At 34.3% G+C, this 19,159-nt stretch overlaps 1 long non-coding RNA gene across 8 annotated transcripts; it reads left to right on the top strand.

Annotated features, from left to right (window-relative positions):
* Positions 1–7,696: 7,696 nt before the first annotated feature.
* On the top strand, positions 7,697–19,130 carry LOC105420542 (uncharacterized). 8 transcript variants are annotated; one of them, XR_016059735.1, is made up of 6 exons: positions 7,697–7,921; positions 8,008–8,111; positions 17,108–17,199; positions 17,277–17,508; positions 17,604–17,663; positions 18,782–19,130. It is a non-coding gene; the product is annotated as an uncharacterized LOC105420542 (long non-coding RNA). The 8 variants fall into 8 exon arrangements; XR_016059732.1 differs by having other exon boundaries at positions 17,268–17,508; XR_016059737.1 differs by lacking the exon at positions 8,008–8,111.
* The last annotated feature ends 29 nt before the right edge of the window (positions 19,131–19,159 follow it).

Raw genomic sequence — 19,159 nt, 5'->3', positions numbered from 1 at the left:
GTTAGAGAGAGTGTGTGTGAAGAAGTTAATCAATTCATTGTATTTTAAGGTTTTAAGGATTAATAGCCGTAGTCTAAATAATATAAAAAGTATAATTTAAAAAAAGTGAGGGTGATTTCGCTAATGTGATCAACCGGTGTACCTACCCCCATTCAACACTTGATGATGGAATTTTATTATGGATGAAATAAGTTCTCTTTTGCCATGTCAACCGTGAGAAAAATGGTGAGAAGCGCTCTAGCACGGCTTCCCCCTTAACCCTTTCTCTCCCCTACTCTCTCTCTTCCTTCCTCTCCTCTCCCTCCTCTCTTTTTTTCTGTTCTGTTACTCTCTTTGTGACGCCTCCGTATCTATTAGCTATTGCTCCTTATTCACGAAACTCTAAGTTAAAAAATGATAATTTGGATAAAAAATATTGAAGATAAAGGTTTAGTCACAAATAAGTATGCCGCCTGAAAGGAACGTATCGGTGAGGTGCCTGGGACAGCAAATGAGGGGCTTTTAAGCTAATTTCCCTTTTAAATAAAATAATAATTATATTATTTTTATTTATAAAAATTTAAAATTAAGAATTAAGATAATTTGTGGGCTTTTAAGATAACGAAAAAGTTTATATAAGGCTGCAATTTTAAAATGTAGAATTACATATGCACCTAAAAAATCCATCGGAAAAAGTTGTTTTAATATTGAAAGACCTTCTAATTGACCATCTCGATATCGAGATATATGAATATGAAAAAATAAATAAGATTTTGAGTGCAAGAAAAAATGCATCTTGCAATACATTATCTAGACCATCCATTTTCAAGATTTTCATATATTGATAGATTTACTTGATTTTAACTATTTTTAGAGTTTAAAATTTTATAATTAAATGTGAAAATAGATTTTCATATAATCCTAATAATTTTTTACATCAAATTATATATTATAATAAAATTTAGAAGTGCACCTTAATTGGATTGTTTAAGGTTGCAACCTTATAAAATCCACACACCAATTTCATAGAACTAAGGAGAGTTGTCATCATTCACTCTAGATTCTCTAGGAATTGGTGAGATCCATTAAAGCTAAAAAAGAGCAAAAAAAAACAAAAGCAGAAAAGAAAGAAAAAGAACTCACTAGTGGGGTATCTTGTTTTCGCTGTGGCAATTGCGCAACTATTCATGTGGTCTTGGGCAATGAAATTTGAGTGGCAAAAAAAAAAAAAATCGATTTGAAGGTGCCATTTGTGAATACTGGTCTAGCAAGCCTAATTAATAAAGGGTGAGGTCTATGCATAATTTATTTATTTATGGTGTTCCCCTTTTTGAATGGCTGTAACCTTTGACTAATAAATAAAACTTAAGTAAGACCGTCAAAAAAAATAAAAGAAAAAGGGGCAAAGTTTAAAATAAGGTGTGCTTCGAAACTATTCTGAAAATGTAATTTTGGTACCACAAAAGACTTGCGATAATATGAAAATCTATTGTTGACTCCAATTATGCAATTTAAAATTTCAGAAATGGTGATGATCAAGCAGACCCGTGTGCACTTGAAAATCTTGAAAATAGACGGTTGATATAATGTTTTAGAAGATGAATTATTTTAAATACTAGAAATCCATTGTTTTCATGTCAATGAATCTTGAGATTGAAATGATCGATTTAAGGGTTTTCCAGCATAGAAATAACTTTCTATAGCGGTTTTTTAGGTTTACCATACCCGTGTAGTATAGACACCTTATATAAACCTTTTTCCTTAATAAAATGTCAGCAAAAAAAGAGAGAAAAAGTACCAAATGTCACAAAAGTGAAGTCATGAATGAATATCTAAAGAGCCCAAACAAAAGAAGAGGTTCAAAAGGGACAAATTATTATGTTATTGCCTTTTAGATTTGGGAATGTTTCCATGATATTTAATTTTATCTTGAATGTACAATTTTATCTAAAATTATTATACTTTGAATAATTCTATCCTATCTAAAATTAATATAATCTGGATAATATTATTTTTTTAGTTGTTTGGTATATTATATGTAGTCAATATATATATATATATATATATATATATATATATATATATATATATATATATATATATAGGATATTCTAAACTTCACAATCCTTCAAATTACAAAGGTTTAAGATAGAAAGAGTTGTGAATGGTGGATTTATTAATTTTTTTGTCTATTTTTTAAAATAAAGTTACTTTTGTGGGACAAATTTGTAAATATTCTTGCAAGACAAATGTTACACTAACTTCCAAAGTGCCATTGTACTTTTGTGAAAATTTCAAATTTACCTTGTTTAATGATAAAATTACCTATTTAAATAATTTTTTAATGAAAAAATAATGATTGTTTTGATAAATACACTCATTACAACCCCTTCTAACTTGAACCTTTGTATTTTGAGTGGTTGTTAACTCTAGACAAACCATATATATATATATATATATATATATATATATATATATATATATATATATATATATATATATATATATGAGATTAACCTACTAGCTCATATGAACATATGAGCCCAACGTCTCAAATTGAATCTGAGCCGATTTGACGATCAAGGATGTCCAGTAGTGTTTGCATTTTATTTTTTTTTCTACAAATCCAAATCACTTGAAATTTTAGATTTGTGTTCATAAAAATAGATGAATCTTTGAAAAATATCAAAAAAATATTTTACATGAAATAAATTTATCAAAATACTCTTGAAAAGTTTTGGGGGTATTTTGGTCATTTTATTTATCACGAATAAATTTTTTTATATTTTTATTAGGTGTGTCTTGATGAAAAAAACACACACCTAAAATTTCAAATGATTTGGATCTGTAAAGAAAATAAAATAAAATTCAAGTATTGCCAAACATCCGTGATTATCAGATTGGCCCAGATTCAATATGAGCCAGCTCATATGTTCATATGAGCTAGTGGGCTAATCCTTTCTTTTCACACACACACACATATATATATATATATATATATATATATATATATATATATATATATATATATATATATATATAAGTATATTATTTATTTATTTTATTTTTTTGGGTAATTTTCAGCTATTTGAAATATTTATGGCCAAAAAGTACGTGATTTCCAGCCAATTACTCTTAATAAAGTAAGAAGCATAGATACTATGCTCTTGTGAAAGCATACTGTATATCTAGTCCCTTGCTCAAAATATCTATTACGGAAGATTTTTTTTATTTGGAACCACATAAGAATTACTACAAGACTATTTCTAAAAGAAAAAACATTGGATTTTAAGTTTTCTGACACATAGATCTAGCACTTCAAAAATTGGATGTCCTCTATTGGATATATATATATATATATATATATATATATATATATATATATATTTATTTATTTATTTTATTTTATTTTTTTTGAGATTTGTCTATAGTTGCAGAGATTACATCTCTAGAATTTGAGATCTAACTAGCATGTGTTTTATCTGAGGGAGTAAATTGATAGTATACTCTCAAAGTAGTAGGAAACTTTTTAGGTAACTTCAAAACAGACAAATTTAATATATAAAACTTCCTATAAAGTTTCCTCAAATAACTTTATGATGGTCACTATTAAACAACAAATAGTTCTTCATCAGAAAAACAGTGATAACAAATACATCCAAACTGTCTTTGTCTTTGTTGTTGGGAGGTAAGGCTATTATTTTTATAGGGCAAGCTGTCCATGTTTTCCCGATTGTATAAAACTTCTATACTTCCTATTATTCAACCATCCATTCATTTTGAATGGAGATTGAGATGACTTTAATCACAATGTCATATCTCTAAATTATTTTATTTTTAATATTTTTTTACAAAATATTTTGACACAAAATTTTGGGCACCTACTCCTCTCTTAAATGTGCACTTGTAAAAAATATATAAAAAATATTTTCAATAAAATAAAATGACCGAACACCTTGAAAATCTTTAAAAGGTATTTTGGTCATTATATTTTTATCAAAAAAAATTTTTAATATTTTTTTAAGTGCACCCCATTGAGTATACGGGACATACCAAATGTCATATTGATATAATTTATAAAAAAAAATTAAAAATAAAATACTATAAGATGTCAAATCTATATCAAAGAGTGAGCAGCTTACTTGATCTAAACTGGACTGCTCGAAAAAAAAAAGCAGTATATCTTCTATGCTGCAGGGAAAGTAGCAAAGCCTTTCCCAATTTTATATTCTACGTGACGGAAACAAGGATTGTGAAAGCCAATATCCACCGTCCATCCATACTTGATAAAATCTTGAGTTGGGGTAATCCTTTCCATGTCTCAATCACGGTATTGATATTTAATGTCTTTGTTGATGGACGGTGTAGGTCATCTGTCACGCGCAAATCGCAATATTATGTGAAGTCGTCACATAATTTGGGATGAATTGAAAAATAATTTATGTTTTGGAAACTATTACTTTTTGTTAAGTAAAATGTATATATCCACATAGTTAATTATGGTAAGGCGTTTATTACAATGGGTTGTATACATTGAGGCTATTTATTTTTAGTGTAAGGAGGTCACAATTACTTATAATCATACGATATAAAATCAGATAGCTTGATGTGTTTCAAGGTTCGAAAAAATTTGTTTTAACTTTGAGCTTAATCAATGAAATAAATGCTGCCACCCAATTGTACATCTAATGGTCGAAATATATTGTGACCACCGTGTATCAAAGGTAATAGTCCGAGCTTGTCAATAAATAATATTTTTTAAATCTAATTTGAACCTAATTTTTAGAGAATATATAGTTTTTAACATGGAGATCATGAATATGAAAAAATTAATAAAATTTGGAAACTATAAATAATAATAATTATATTAAAAAAACATTTGGGCAGTTAGTTATAATTGTTTTTAAATGGATCACCTATTTGCATCCATCTTTAAGATGGATTTGGACCGTATATGCCGTCCAGCGTGCGTGAAACAATTATTTTCTTTCTCTTTCTCTCTCGATATATATATATATATATATATATATATATATATATATATATATATATATATATATATATATATATATATATATATATATATATATATATATATATATATATATAGGAAAAAGAAAGGATTAGCATATTAGCTCATGTGAACATATGAGCCCAATGGCTCAGATTGAATTTGGGCCGATCTGACGATCAAGGATGTCAAGTAGTACTTGAATTTTAGTTTGTTTTTTATACATCCAAAATACTTAAAATTTTAGGTGTGTGTTTTTCTCATCAAAGCGCACCTAATAAAAATATAAAAAAAATTATCTGTATAATAAAAATGACTAAAATACCCCCCTGAAACTTTTCGAGGGTATTTTGATCAATTTATTTCATGTAAAATTTTTTTTTGATAATTTTCAAAGATTCACTTATTTTTTTATGAACGCACTCCTAAAATTTCAAGTGATTTATATTTGTATAAAAAAAAACTAAAATTCAAACACTACCAGACATCCGTGATCGTCAGATCGGCCTATATTCAATATAGGCCGTTGGACTCATATGTTCATATGAGCTAATGGGCTAATCCCATCTTTTTCCATATATATATATATATAGATTTTATAGGATTAACAATCCCCCGCCGCCCCGCCCGAAAACACTAAGTTCAAGTTAGAAACATATATATATCCTAAAATTTCAAGTGATTTATATTTGTATAAAAAAAAACTAAAATTCAAACACTACCAGACATCCGTGATCGTCAGATCGGCCTAGATTCAATATAGGCCGTTGGACTCATATGTTCATATGAGCTAGTGGGCTAATCCCATCTTTTTCCATATATATATATATATATATATATATATATATATATATATATATATATATATATATATATATATATATATATATATAGATTTTATAGGATTAACAATCCCCTGCCGCCCCCCCCCCCCCCCGGCCCCCCCGAAAACAATAAGTTCAAGTTAGAAACATATATATATATATATATATATATATATATATATATATATACATACATATATATATATATAGGAAAAAAAAATGATTAGCCTATTAGCTCATATGAACATATGAGCCCAATGGCCCAGATTGAATCTGGGCCGATCTGACGATCAAGGATGTCAAGTAGTACTTGAATTTTAGTTTGTTTTTTATACATCCAAAATATTTAAAATTTTAGGTGTGTGTTTTTCTCATCAAGGCGCACCTAATAAAAATATAAAAAAAATTATTTGTAAAATAAAAATGATCAAAATACCCCCCCTCGAAACTTTTCGAGGGTATTTTGATCAATTTATTTCATGTAAAATATTTTTTTGATATTTTTCAAAGATTCACCTATTTTTTTATGAACACACTCCTAAAATTTCAAGTGATTTATATTTGTATAAAAAAAAACTAAAATTCAAACACTACCAGACATCCGTGATCGTCAGATCGGCCTAGATTCAATATAGGCCGTTGGACTCATATGTTCATATGAGCTAGTGGGCTAATCCCATCTTTTTCCATATATATATATATATAGATTTTATAAGATTAACAATCCCCCGCCCCCCCCCCCCCCCCCAAAACAATAAGTTCAAGTTAGAATAAATTGTGAAGCATATTTTTACCCCCTTTGCTCTCATATTAATAGAACCCAAAGCCTACCCACAAGGGTAATATGGACCTTTGGTTTAAAAACTAAAAAAACGAGAATGAAAAAAAGGAGGGAACTTTGAATCTTTCCCTTCACATTGTCTCTCTTCTCTCTCTACTCCTCACACTCCCCCAAGTGTCTCTCTCTCTCTATACCTCACCCTCCCCAATCATCTTTCTCTCTATCTAAAGCAAAAGACGGTTCTTTTCTTTCTCTAAATCATAAGTTTCTCTCCATGTGATCAAGGTATATCTCCTCTGGATCCTATTTTGAATTTTGGGTTTGAGGTTTTGTATCCATGGCATTTGCATGAGTATTTTAGGGTTTTGTTGTTGTGTTGTCTTGTAGGCTTGCTTTCGATTTGCTTGTTCCATCCTATTTATCCTTCTATGTGATATTCATGGTTTGGGTTGTGATTTTGGTTTTATCTATTTTTTAATATATGTTCCAATTTGTATGGATTTATGCTTTACTCGATTTTGATTAGTTTTTTATTCTATAGCTTGTTGTCTCGTCTCATTGATCTATTCTTTTCGTAAGTGTTGCAGTTTTAATGAGTTTTAGGAATTATTTTTTTTTCTTTTCTTTTTTTAGTGGTACATTGAGAAATTTATGCATGGTATTTTAACTATGATTTACCAAAATTCAGGTTATAATGGCTTTAATTTTGGGCAGCTCTATTCAAGGCACAATATAGTTGCAATTTTAAGGCATCAAACAATTTTTGGCAGCTCTACTCTTGGCTACAATTTTGGGCAGCATTGTTCTTGACACAATTTTGGGCATTGTTAATGACTGTAATATGCTTTTGAACTTTACAATGATAATCAGTATTAGGAAACAATATATAATCTGCCTCTTATAATTCTACAATTTTCATTTGAGTTGGCTGAGAGTTTGGTTAGCCAAAATATATATATATATATATATATATATATATATATAGGAAAACGATCCTAAACTCCCGTTCACGTATGGCTTTCTTGTGCGCCCAACAACAGGGATAAGTCCTGCCTATTTCAACGGTGATGCCTGTACCAATGCTCGACATTAACCTAACATTCGCAGGCTATTGGAAAACGCAGGCCCTGACATTCGCAGGCTACTAGAAAATGCATTCCTTTAGAAAATGCATGCCTCTCTCTCTCTATACCGGAAAACGCAAGCTTCTCTCTCTACTGAAAAACAGAGGCCTTTCTCTACCAGAAGCAAGCCTCTCTCTCTCTACTGGAAAACATAGGTCTCTCCTCTCAACTGGAAAATGCAGGCCTCTCTCTCTATTTCAGAGTAAAGCTCCCTCCTCACAGTAGCATGCATCTCTCTCTCTACTTCAGAGCAAAGCCCTCTCTCACATCCTGTCTCTCTCACGCCAGGACCATAGACGCATGCCTCTCTCTCTACTTCAGAGCATTAGATTGATCCTCACAGACGCATGCCTCTCATCTCATCCTCTTTCTTTCTCATGCCAAGACCACAGGTACTCTTCCTCCTCGCTGTTTTAGGTCAAATCTCTCATTCTCTTGGTATAATCTTTTTCCTATACTCTCTCGCTCTTACTCATCCCACACGCCACACCCTTTTCTCTCTATCTTCTCATCCCAAATGCCATACGCTCATGTCTCTCTTTCCCTCAATCTGATGTGCATTCGCATTTTTCCCCTAATTCTCTCCCAATTGGTAGCCCTCTCTCTTTCCCTCAATTTGATGTTCTGTCCTTTTTTTTCCCCTAATTCTCTCCCCATTTGTAGCTCATAAATTCAATCAAACAAGAGGAGAAAAATCCCATAAAAAATTGAAGAAAAAGACACACTGGTTCAATATGTGGTTTTGACTAAAGTCCTCATTGATTCATGGCTTCTTGGTGGTGTAGTAACTCTGGTCGCCACGCCTCTGTTTTAGCCATTTAGTGTTAAGAGATGACCCATTAACTACTCCATATTGTGGTCCTGATAATATTGATCATATGCATAAGGCCTCTCTCTATAACATTTCCCATCTTTGACATACGCACTCTCTCTGTAATCCTTCTCTTATTGTCTCTCTCTATAACAAGTTCGATGAGTTCTGTGAAATGTTTAATAGGTTTTATGATTTCTGTGCTCTGGGATATGGTTCCTCAAGTAGTGTGATTTATTATTAGTGTTTTTGCCATTAAATTTCAATATTTTTGGAGAATTTTAGGGTTCTAAGATTTATGATAAGTTTTATGAATTTGTCTAATTTATGCCTACAAGAAACAAAAAAAAAAAAGGTTTTTGTTGCTTATTGTGGTGAAAACTATTTCTGATAATGCTAGATGAACTAATCTTTGGAGTAATCCAATAATTTATCATGGTGTGTTTTTGTACATTATCAAAATTGAGTCCAAATATTTGTCGATGATACACATAGAATAGAGCTTCAATCACCTTCTAATATTTGATATATTAACTATTAATTTTGGACTGAAGATGGCCCAAAACTTTCGAGCAACAAAATTGAACTTGAACACCACAAGTATAACTAATTTACAGCTATATACACTGAGTTTGATATTGATGTAGTAGCTTATCATGCTATAGCAAAATGATTAAGTAATGGTTAACATGTGTTATTGAAATTCTAAAATTGTACAACATAGTTGCTGTGTTTGGTACAACATAGTTTTGAAAGAGCAAAACAAATAATTCCCACACCTTTAGCTTCAGTTTTGCAACTTTTTTCTCATCACAGATATCCGAGAGCCATGCCTACAATTATAATTTAGGAATTCAATTGAGTTATGTTAATAGAAAGAAACATCTCCTTGCACATAATATACACAACTAAACTATGATAAAGTCCCTTAAAATGGAACTGAAATGGAATGTGATGGGTGTCTGTAATAAGGCTTGATAACTAATTAAACCTAACGAAAAAAAGAAAAGAATATGCAAATTGTCAAATCATTTATTAAAAAATATGTGAAGTGTTGAAATCATTAATTGACAAATAAAATGTGATTTGTGTAGGGTAAGTTTAGTACTTGAGATGGACCTCACCATTTCAGAAAGTGTGGCATCTCGCACATGGTCAGAGGATGACAACATGGGGGATACTGTAGAGCCCATGGAGCAAGATCCCTTGGTTACAACCCCACCCCCGAATAAGTTCACAAATCCCGAAAACAGGGTGCGTCATCGTCCAAGGGGTCAGAAATAGAGGAACCCTACATAGGAATGAAATTCAATGTTGAAAATGATGCATTTGAGTTTTACAAGGCTTTTGTATTGATGCATGGGTTTGGTGTAAGAAAGGGAACTAACAGCAATAAGGATGGAAAGAGAACTGGCAGGGATTTTATATGTTCAAAAGAAGGATTCTGTAGGGTGAAAGAAGTGCTGCCTACAAAAAAAATCCCTCAGTCAAGGTGTGAATGTACAGCGAAGATGTATGTAAGAATAAATGCCAACAATGAGTGGGTTGTCACAAGGTTTGTTAAGGACCACAATCACGACCTTGTATCTCCAAGGAAAGCCCGACTCATCCGATCGCATCGAACAATATCGGATATGACAAAGACAATGATAAAATCCGTGAGCTCTGCTTTGGTAAAGTCTCATAATATCTCTGATATCCTTTTAGAGCAGGCTGGAGGGATTGATAATATCCCTTGCTCACAAAAAGATATTGAAAACCAATTAGGAAACAAGAGAAGAAAATTCAAAAGGGAAGATGGGAACCATGTGATTGAATGGTTAACCGATATGAAAACATCAATGTTTGAAGACATTTTTCAGCGCCATGGGTCCCCGATGCTAAATAAAAGAGAGAAGCCGATCAATAAAGCTTGACAAACAATGAAAATTTCGACAGTCTCAGAATGACACCAGAATTGGTCAAGATCTTCATAAGGACTCCTAAAAGCCTCCTGTCAAGTTTCGTTGCATTCTGATATCTTTAAGGTAGTGCAGCTTGAGAAACAGTTTCGGCAGAATCAGCCTCTAGCACCCTAAAATAGACCCCTATAAGTGGAACTATACTTTTGGAGCATCAAATGGCCGTGGGACCACTGCCATTAGATCCGTGATGGTTGAAAACCCATAGGGGTCAAATTTCAGCTTAAACAGACACTCCAGAAAGAAGTTATAGGTACAACATTAAAACAGGACGAGCCGCACACTATTCTCGTGAGTTCACCCTGCAACTAAACTCCATTAAAGCACAATCACAAATAGTGAACTTGCGACTAAAGCACAATCACAAACAATGAACTTGCGACGTTCATATCTCGATCATCCGAGATCGGATTGTGATCAAACTTGTTGGAGCGTGTTCGCCTCGTTGGAACGAGCATTTTGATACGTGGCACGTTCTGTGACGATGTCCGAACAAGGAGAAAAGCTAGAGAGAAGTTCTTGATTTGAAGCCACAAGTTGTAAAAAATCAGCAGAACCTCCACTCACTCGAGTGGCCATATCACAAAGCTTGCGACCCGATCGACGTAATACCAGTTGTATCGCGTGCATAAGGTACGTTGCTATCATTGGTTTGAACCTTGTGCGTGATGAACGGTCGGATTTCACATAAGATCAAGTCGAAGTCATTGCAGATTATGGCAGCCGGAATTCTAAATTTCAGTCAAAAGTTCAATATTGTCAAATCTTCGTTAGGGCACCAAATGATGTACCGTATGTCGCAACATGATCGTGGTAACATGCTCATTGTAATTCAGCGAAGAAGGCGAATAAAAACATCAAGATGAAGAGGCACTATCAATCAAAAGTTTCTAAGATCTATTCAAATTTCAAGTTACGTGATCATGCCTTTAAAGTGTGATTCATGGCTTAAAATTGATATTAAAATGATCGTAGCATCGAGCCCTACACGATGACAATCATCTTTTGTTCATTCGGATACCAGATTTTCAACGTCCCTAGTTCTCAGCAGGGACTGTTTTTTAATTTTTCCAATTGTTAGGCATGGGCAAATCAGCCATTTTGTGCCCTATTTTCTTATTTTTTTTAATTCACATAAATTGTAATTATCCCCAATTAGCATTAGTTTGGGTAATCTAACCACGTTTTAGCCCTAGTCCATAAATAGACGCTACCTCTCATTGAAGAGGGACCTCTCTTTTGACTCTCTAGAAAATCATTGTACATGGACCTTCGATCCTGCTTTTTGATCATCAATAAAAGTTAGGGTTTTTTCACTTGAATTTTGGACTGCACGTCTTGGAGAGAGAGAGGAGAGAGAAAGTTTAGAGCAGTACCCCCTATCTTCAAGGTATTTTCTCTCTTCAGTTTTTCTTTTTCTCTCTTCTTTTTTTTCTTCTTCTTCGTCTGTTTTCTTCTTCTCTGCTGAGTCTTTCTTAAAGGCCATGCGCGGTAGTGGCAGTGCCGTACATGCGTCTTTCTTTCTTTCTTCTCCCTCTTGCTTTCCTCTCCTTATTCTCTCTTCCTCCTCCTACGCCTTAGCAGGTCGTGCATGGCGAGCGCCATGCGAGAACTTTCTTCCTTCTCTATTCGTTTTTCTCTTTCCCTCAACATAGTCCACGCACGGAGTTAGTCATTGTTATGCGTAGCACCGTCTGAAGGAGCACACGGTGAGTCGGGCCTTACTCATGCAGCGGGTCAGGCTATTGTTGTAGTTCCTGGATTGGTGCCACGAGCGGTGATGTGTATCGCCGACCGTAGACTATCTCTCTATCCTCTTATGGGTCGCAGACGGCGATGCCTATCGCCGCCCACAGGGGTCTTCGCGCCTAGACGGCGATGCTTATCTCTGCCCACGGGGGTCTTACCCTGCTTCGCGCCTATCGCAGACAGCGATGCTTATCGCCGCTCACGAGGGTCTCACCTTGTTGCTCGCCCATCGCAGACGGCAATGCTTATCGTCGCCCATGGGGGTCTCACCCGCGCTTTGCGTCTATCACTGACGATGATGCTCACTGTCGTCCGCCGGCTCTCTTTTGCGCCATCTGCCTGCCGCAGACGGCGATGCCTATCATCTCCCGTGAAGGGTCGTTGTTGCCTTCTCGTGTCACCGATGGCAATGGCCAACATCGTCAGCAGTTCACAGCTCACCCCTCCAACACGAGCAGCAGTGTCCAATGCCATCTAGGGGCCACGACACTATTACTCTCTAGCTGTGGGCGGCGATGCCTAATGCCTTCGGGACCTTCTTACGCCATCTCGCGTCTTCTTTTCATTCTCTTTTTTTCTCTTCTCGCTTGACTAAAGTACAGACTCAGTCTAGCACTATCATAGCGGTCTGGATGTCGAGCAGTATTGTCGTCGTGCTGGTCAAGAGAAACATGCACGTTTTGTTGCCACACCAAATTAGGACGGTCATATTAGCCTAGTTTTGAGTAGTATTGCCATTGCGCCGGTCTGAGTTACTGTGCCTGTCTTGCTACCACTCCGAGTCGATCATTGTACTGGTCCAACTATCATGCTAGTTTTGTTCCCTTGTCAAGTCTTCTTTACTTTTGTCCCCTTATTCAAATCTTATTCTTCATCACTCTAACTTCTTATCTTCTCTGCTATCTGAATGTGCACATTTGTGCATGTTCACCCCAAGACAAGGGTGGGTCCCTCGGCCCACTTATCTTGCAGATTAACCACGTTAGTACTTTACAAAAAACAAGGAGATTGTAGGTTAAAGGAGGCGATTTCGAACCAGCTGAAGCAGTTGGGGGGCTTTCTGTCATGATCGAAGAGGGCGCCCGCATGAGTCAGCCCGAGCAAGTGATAAACTCAGGTGAGGTTGGTCCCCACCTCATGAAAAATTCCTCTTTCACAAGTTGAGCATCTGCCCTTGTTCTGTGAACAAGGTTCCTGAGAGAGCGGTCTCAGGTCTGGGGTCTTCTGAACCCGAGACACGTGTCACCCTATCACCTAGATCCGGGAGGCGAGATTGAGGCATCCGACCAATCGAATCCATCTTTTTTCTATAAGGTGAAATTAGATGAAGAAAATCATATTGTCAGCCTATTATCGGTATATGCAATGTCAATGGTGTTCTACAACCACTTCTTGGGTCTCGCCACTTTTGATACCACATATAAGAAAAACTTTTTTGGCATGCCCTTTGCTCATATGCTTGGAGTGAATCACCACCTTAGCACAACATTTTTTGGGTTTGCACTTATATTTGATGAGAAGGAGGAGTCTTTTGTTTGAGTATTTGAACATTGCTAGAGGCAATAGGAGGACATCAACCGAGAGTAATTATCACCGATCAGGATCCTGTAACGTTCGGTGCAGTGAGACAGGTTATGAATAAAAGCGTACATCATTACTGTAAGTGGCACATACTTTCAAAGGTTAAAAAAAAATTGTGTCATGTCTTGAGAAAGAGTCCATATTTTCCAGACCACTTCAGGAACTGAATAATGAGTGAAACTAAGGAAAAATTTGAGTTAGAATAGAAATCTCTAATTGAGAAATATGATCTTCAATAGAATGAATGGCTCAATAGATTGTACAGATGTCGAAAGCAGTGGATTGATGCATACGTGGCAGATGCATTCACAGCCGGTATGTCATCGACTCAAAGAAGCGAAGAAAATGAATAAGAACTTCAAAAATTATGTGACTTCCAATACAAGCTTGCGCACATTGTTGGAAACTACTCTAAAATTGCATAATAAAAAACTTCTTAAGACGAGAGAAAATTACTTAAAGAACATCACATTTACGGCTTTTTTGAGAACCACGTGTGACATTGAGGCTCACGCTTCAAAGATATATACACACAAAGTTATGAAGTTGTTTGGGGAAGAAGTTGCTGAGGTGTCAATTACATGAGTGAAATTATTGAAGAGAGCGACACAGTTGCAATCTTTAAGGTATCAAAACGCGAAACTGGAATAAGGGTCTGCACTTGAGAGTTCAATAGTCACGACCAAACGTTTTCTTGTACTTGCCACATGTATGAGTGACTAGGCATTATTTATAGGCATGGGATTAGGGTGTTGATGGTTATAAATATTTTTGAAATCCCATCGCATTACATAATGAAGTGGTGGACGAAAAATGTGATCCAAGGTGTTATAGTTGATGCCAACGGGAAACAAATTCAAGGTACTTCTGATCTACCCCGTTCCATTCGTTTTAATGAGGTTTGTCAAGCCACTAGAGTACTAGCAGAGCATGTTTTAGAAAGTGTAGACCTTCATGCATTTAAAATATCTAAAATAGCAAGTACAATTGCAAAGGTTGAGGCCAAGATTGGAGCTATGGTATTACCACATGGTGCTATTAAGACCCCTTACAGTAGTCGTACTGAGAATATGAATGTCGGCAGTAGCCACCGCGTTGAGGTTGAAGTGCATTGTGACGACCAAAAACTTTTGGAAAAAAAAAAAAAAAAAAAATATTAATGGTGTTAACATAAATAAATACAAAATAAATAAATAAAATAATAATTATCTATTAGTAATGATAATAATAATAATAATAATAATAAAATAGCAATGATAATAAAAATACAAAATACTAATATAATTTTTGGATGATAGTTCATTATATTATGAATAAACCATAGGAACTCCCTAAATTTTCCCTTTTCACAAGTTAATACGATGGCATTATAAGAGGATGATAGGTCGGTACCTTTTGAGTGTCTAGATAGTTGTACTTGTGCCCTTCGTATCAGCTATGACTTCCAATATTCAATAGCTGATAACTTCATTCTTTCTTGAGGATGCCAAATGACAGGAGTATTAGCTTTTCTTAAAGTGTTTCCAAACAATAACTTACATTTCCAATTGGGAGACCATTTATACAGCATGGCCCTAAGGGATCAGCATTTCTTTTTGATTCTTTTTATTTGACGTGTTATTTGGGCCTTCTCTTTTATTATTGCCCTATGATGTGGCAGGTTAACATTCACTTGTGTTGGTTCCTTGATACTTCCATTATGACATGTATGCTATGACATGTATGCTATGACATGTATGCTAAATATGTATGCCATCTTCCTAATTCATGTGTCAAGGACATATGTACCATGAAGTGTTACCTTATCAATCGTTTCGTTTTAACCCCACTATTCCCTTTTAAAATGCTTTAGAGGAAAAAAAAAAAAAAGTGTACAGATGGCGCCCCAAACAGCCTGCTGCATAGCTGTTTTTCTCTCTCGTTTTTTTTTAGCATATAGTCTCTCTCTCTCTCTTGATGTTTACCCTGTGTTAATTCCTTATCTTTTGCTGGAGGACTCATGCTTCCATGATTAGCCCCTTACATCTCACAAAAAATTCATGGTCATGGGGTCTTTCAGAGGTTTTTTCGCTTTCCTTCTTACAAACACAGTGAGCTCCTCTCTCTTACCGAATTTTTATCGGAAGCTCCTTCTCAAATATTTTAGGTAAGTGACATTATTATCTTGAAAAATAATCCATTCTTTTTAAAAGTTAAATGAAATAATTATTTCTGCTTATTATCATGAATTTCAGGCGCGATAAATTTTATGTGCACGCGACCTCATTATTTTGAAACATAACCTTTTTAATAAAAATTGTTATATTTTATCTATGTTAGAAATTTTGAATGCTGTAAATTATTAGAAATAAATTTATTTATTTTTCTTGTCTATTGTTGGAAAATTTTAGATACTGTAAAATTATTAGAAATACATGTGATATTTCTGCTTTTAGTAAAATTGTGATATTTCTTTCTACTGTTTTTGAATATTTAGATATTGTAAAATTCATGTGCAAATGACTGTCTTATTATTTAAAAATTGATATTTTTACAATTGATTATAGCATTGTTGTGAAATGTTTATTTGTGAATTGATATCCCATAAATTGTGATAATTCCGTATTCTTGAAATTCTATAAGAGTTTTTCCTATACATATTAAATTGGCAATTATGCTAGAATGCCTTTACGAACTGCTACCTTTCTAAATTTGAGCCCAAAATATTTGATTGGTTTTTTTTGAAATGTTATTGAAAATGACTGTTATTAATGGTTTCAGTGAAATTCATATTAATGATTTCAGTGATATGTTGAGTACATGATATTATTGCTTTTGAATGTTTAAAGAGATTTAGAAATACTTTAAGTATGCAAGTGGACTCATCCGGTTCGCCGGTGAGGTAGAAGTGGACCTATCCAGGACGTCGGTAGGGATTAAGTGGACTCATCCGGTACGCCGGTGGGGTATAAGTGGACCTGCAGGGATTAAGTGGACCTATCTGGGACGCCAAAAGGGATTAAATGGACCCATCAGGACGCTGATGGGGTATATAGGTGACCAACTTGGGACGCCAGTAGGGTAATTTTGTAGAATCTTTGAATTATGCACTGCCGTTAAATCATACATGCATTTCAATGATTTGGATTATGTTTAATTGTGCATTTCTGAAAATGCTTGTGCTCACATTGTTTTTAAATTGACCTCCATTTTGAAAGTTCGTTTATATCTTTCAATCATGATTATTTTTTTAGGATTATGATGAGCACTTACTGAGTAGCCAAACTCATCAAACTATGGTAAACAGTTTTCAGGATAACTGCGGTTTCATTTTGAGTACTCGTCAAGGGAAACTTTGGAAGATATTGTAATTGTGCCTAAGCTTTCGTTTGTTACTTTGTAAGTATTCGCCACTGTAAATTTGTCATATCAAGAGATGTATATATGTTTTGACTGCCACATCTCAGGAATATCAGTATTGTAAATTCTTGGGGTGTGACGTGCATGCATGCCATAACATCCTTGAGTCTCCTCGAGCACGAACAAAGGGAGACCTACCAATGATAGATATATACTTCGGGCAGAGATAGAGGTAGAGAAAGCGAAAGCGAAAGCAAAAGCAAAAGAGAAGGAAGTTACCCGAAAGTGCACAGTTTTCAAAGGGAGTGAACATGACATAAGGAATTGCTCAGCTGTCTCACGTTCAATGTATGAATGATCTATTGCTCTATCTTTCATACTCTTTGTGATGATAATATGAATTTCTTAATTATAAATATTTGAAATGGTTTTTCTTCGTTTAGGTTAAATGTCAATAAAAGATGTACAGATGGGTCATGTGAGAATGTGGAACACGAGTAATGGTAAGAATTTTTAGTGTTTTGCACTGTAATAAGTAAACAAGTATTTGTTGCATTGAATTTGCATTGTAAGAAATTTTATTGCATTCAAATTTTCATGCTTTTGTGGTTGTATCCATGTCATTGAATTTTCCCTTGTTTCATGGTGAAATTTTAGGGTCTTAATTTCATGGTTGTATCTTTTTTTAGATTGGGATCCAATTTTTCCACTGAAAATCATATTGGTGTATCAGTTATCTCTCTTGATATCCATCTAAATATCAGTTATCCCTCATTTAATAGTTTTTTGTTTGAGATATACTTTGGCAGGAGCAATTATGCAATTCTTTGATGAATTGATGTTTCTTTGAGAATTTGTTCTTTCTCTTGATTGGTGGAGGTATGCAAATTTGTTTATAGTGCAGGACTCAGCACCCTAAACAATGGGTTTATGGAAAATTTTTCTCATTTATTATCTTCTTGTATGGTTTTTGGATTGAGGCAGTAGATTGTGACAAGATCTTTTACAGAATGCAATCGACATTTTAAATGGACCTTTTGTAATTTCTCCTTGAAATGGTTCGGTTTGTTTTGGGAGGCTTGCTTTTATGAGTATTTGCTCAATTCTTGTTGAAATTGTTTGCCTTTAGGTTCTATGATCTTTAGAATAAAATCCAGACATTGTAATTGATCATTAGAATAAAATCCAGACATTGTAATTGATCGGTTTTTTAAATTTTGATGAAACCAGACATTGTAATTGATCATTAGAATAAAATTTTGATGAAACCAGACATTGTAATTGATCATTAGAATAAAATTCAAACATTGTAATTGATCGGTCTTTTAAATTTTGATGAAACCAGACATTGTAATTGATCATTAGAATTAAATCCTTGTATAGCATTGATAAGTGGTACATAATTTTTAATGCAAAGCCAATTTGGACACTTGATGCAGTGTAAAGTCGATTTGATGGATGTAAGTTCCATCTTGGTGCATTTTAAACTTACATCCAGTATTGATTTTAGCACCTGCTTACTGGTTTTGATATGTTTCCCTTGTCTTCCTTTAATAGGTTTGGACAATGAACCCATTTGTGCACATGCTAACTATTTCTTGGGGCTATTTGTGGCAATTAGGTGACATACACTTGTTGATCTAGTGCAAGAATTGTGGCAAGCATTGGAGAATGGACGTCGTTGTTCACTCATGTGCAATTAGAAGTGGGCTGGAAAACTATGTGGCTTATGTCAAAAGTCATGATTAGCTCTTTTTGATGATAAGATTGTAGCATTATGGCTCATGGACAAACGTTGTGCAAGGTTTATTGACTTGTTGGATTCTTTCATCTCAATTTAGTTGTATGTATCTAAGTTTGTTTGTTATAACCTGGAGGTACAACATTGTACTTGCAACTACGTAAAATGGCTCAAGACAATTGTTGGAACATTGGCATTTATATTTGGGGGTTATCTTGTTTTGGGCAAATTCATATTTCAAACATGCTAAAAATTATA

Source organism: Amborella trichopoda, chromosome 7 (genome assembly GCF_054954075.1).
Source record: "Amborella trichopoda isolate Santa Cruz 75 chromosome 7, AtrichopodaSantaCruz75HAP2 v2.0, whole genome shotgun sequence".
NCBI lineage: Eukaryota > Viridiplantae > Streptophyta > Magnoliopsida > Amborellales > Amborellaceae > Amborella > Amborella trichopoda.
The sequence above is the reverse complement of the archived record's forward strand: the minus strand, read 5'-3'. Positions and strand labels throughout refer to the sequence as shown.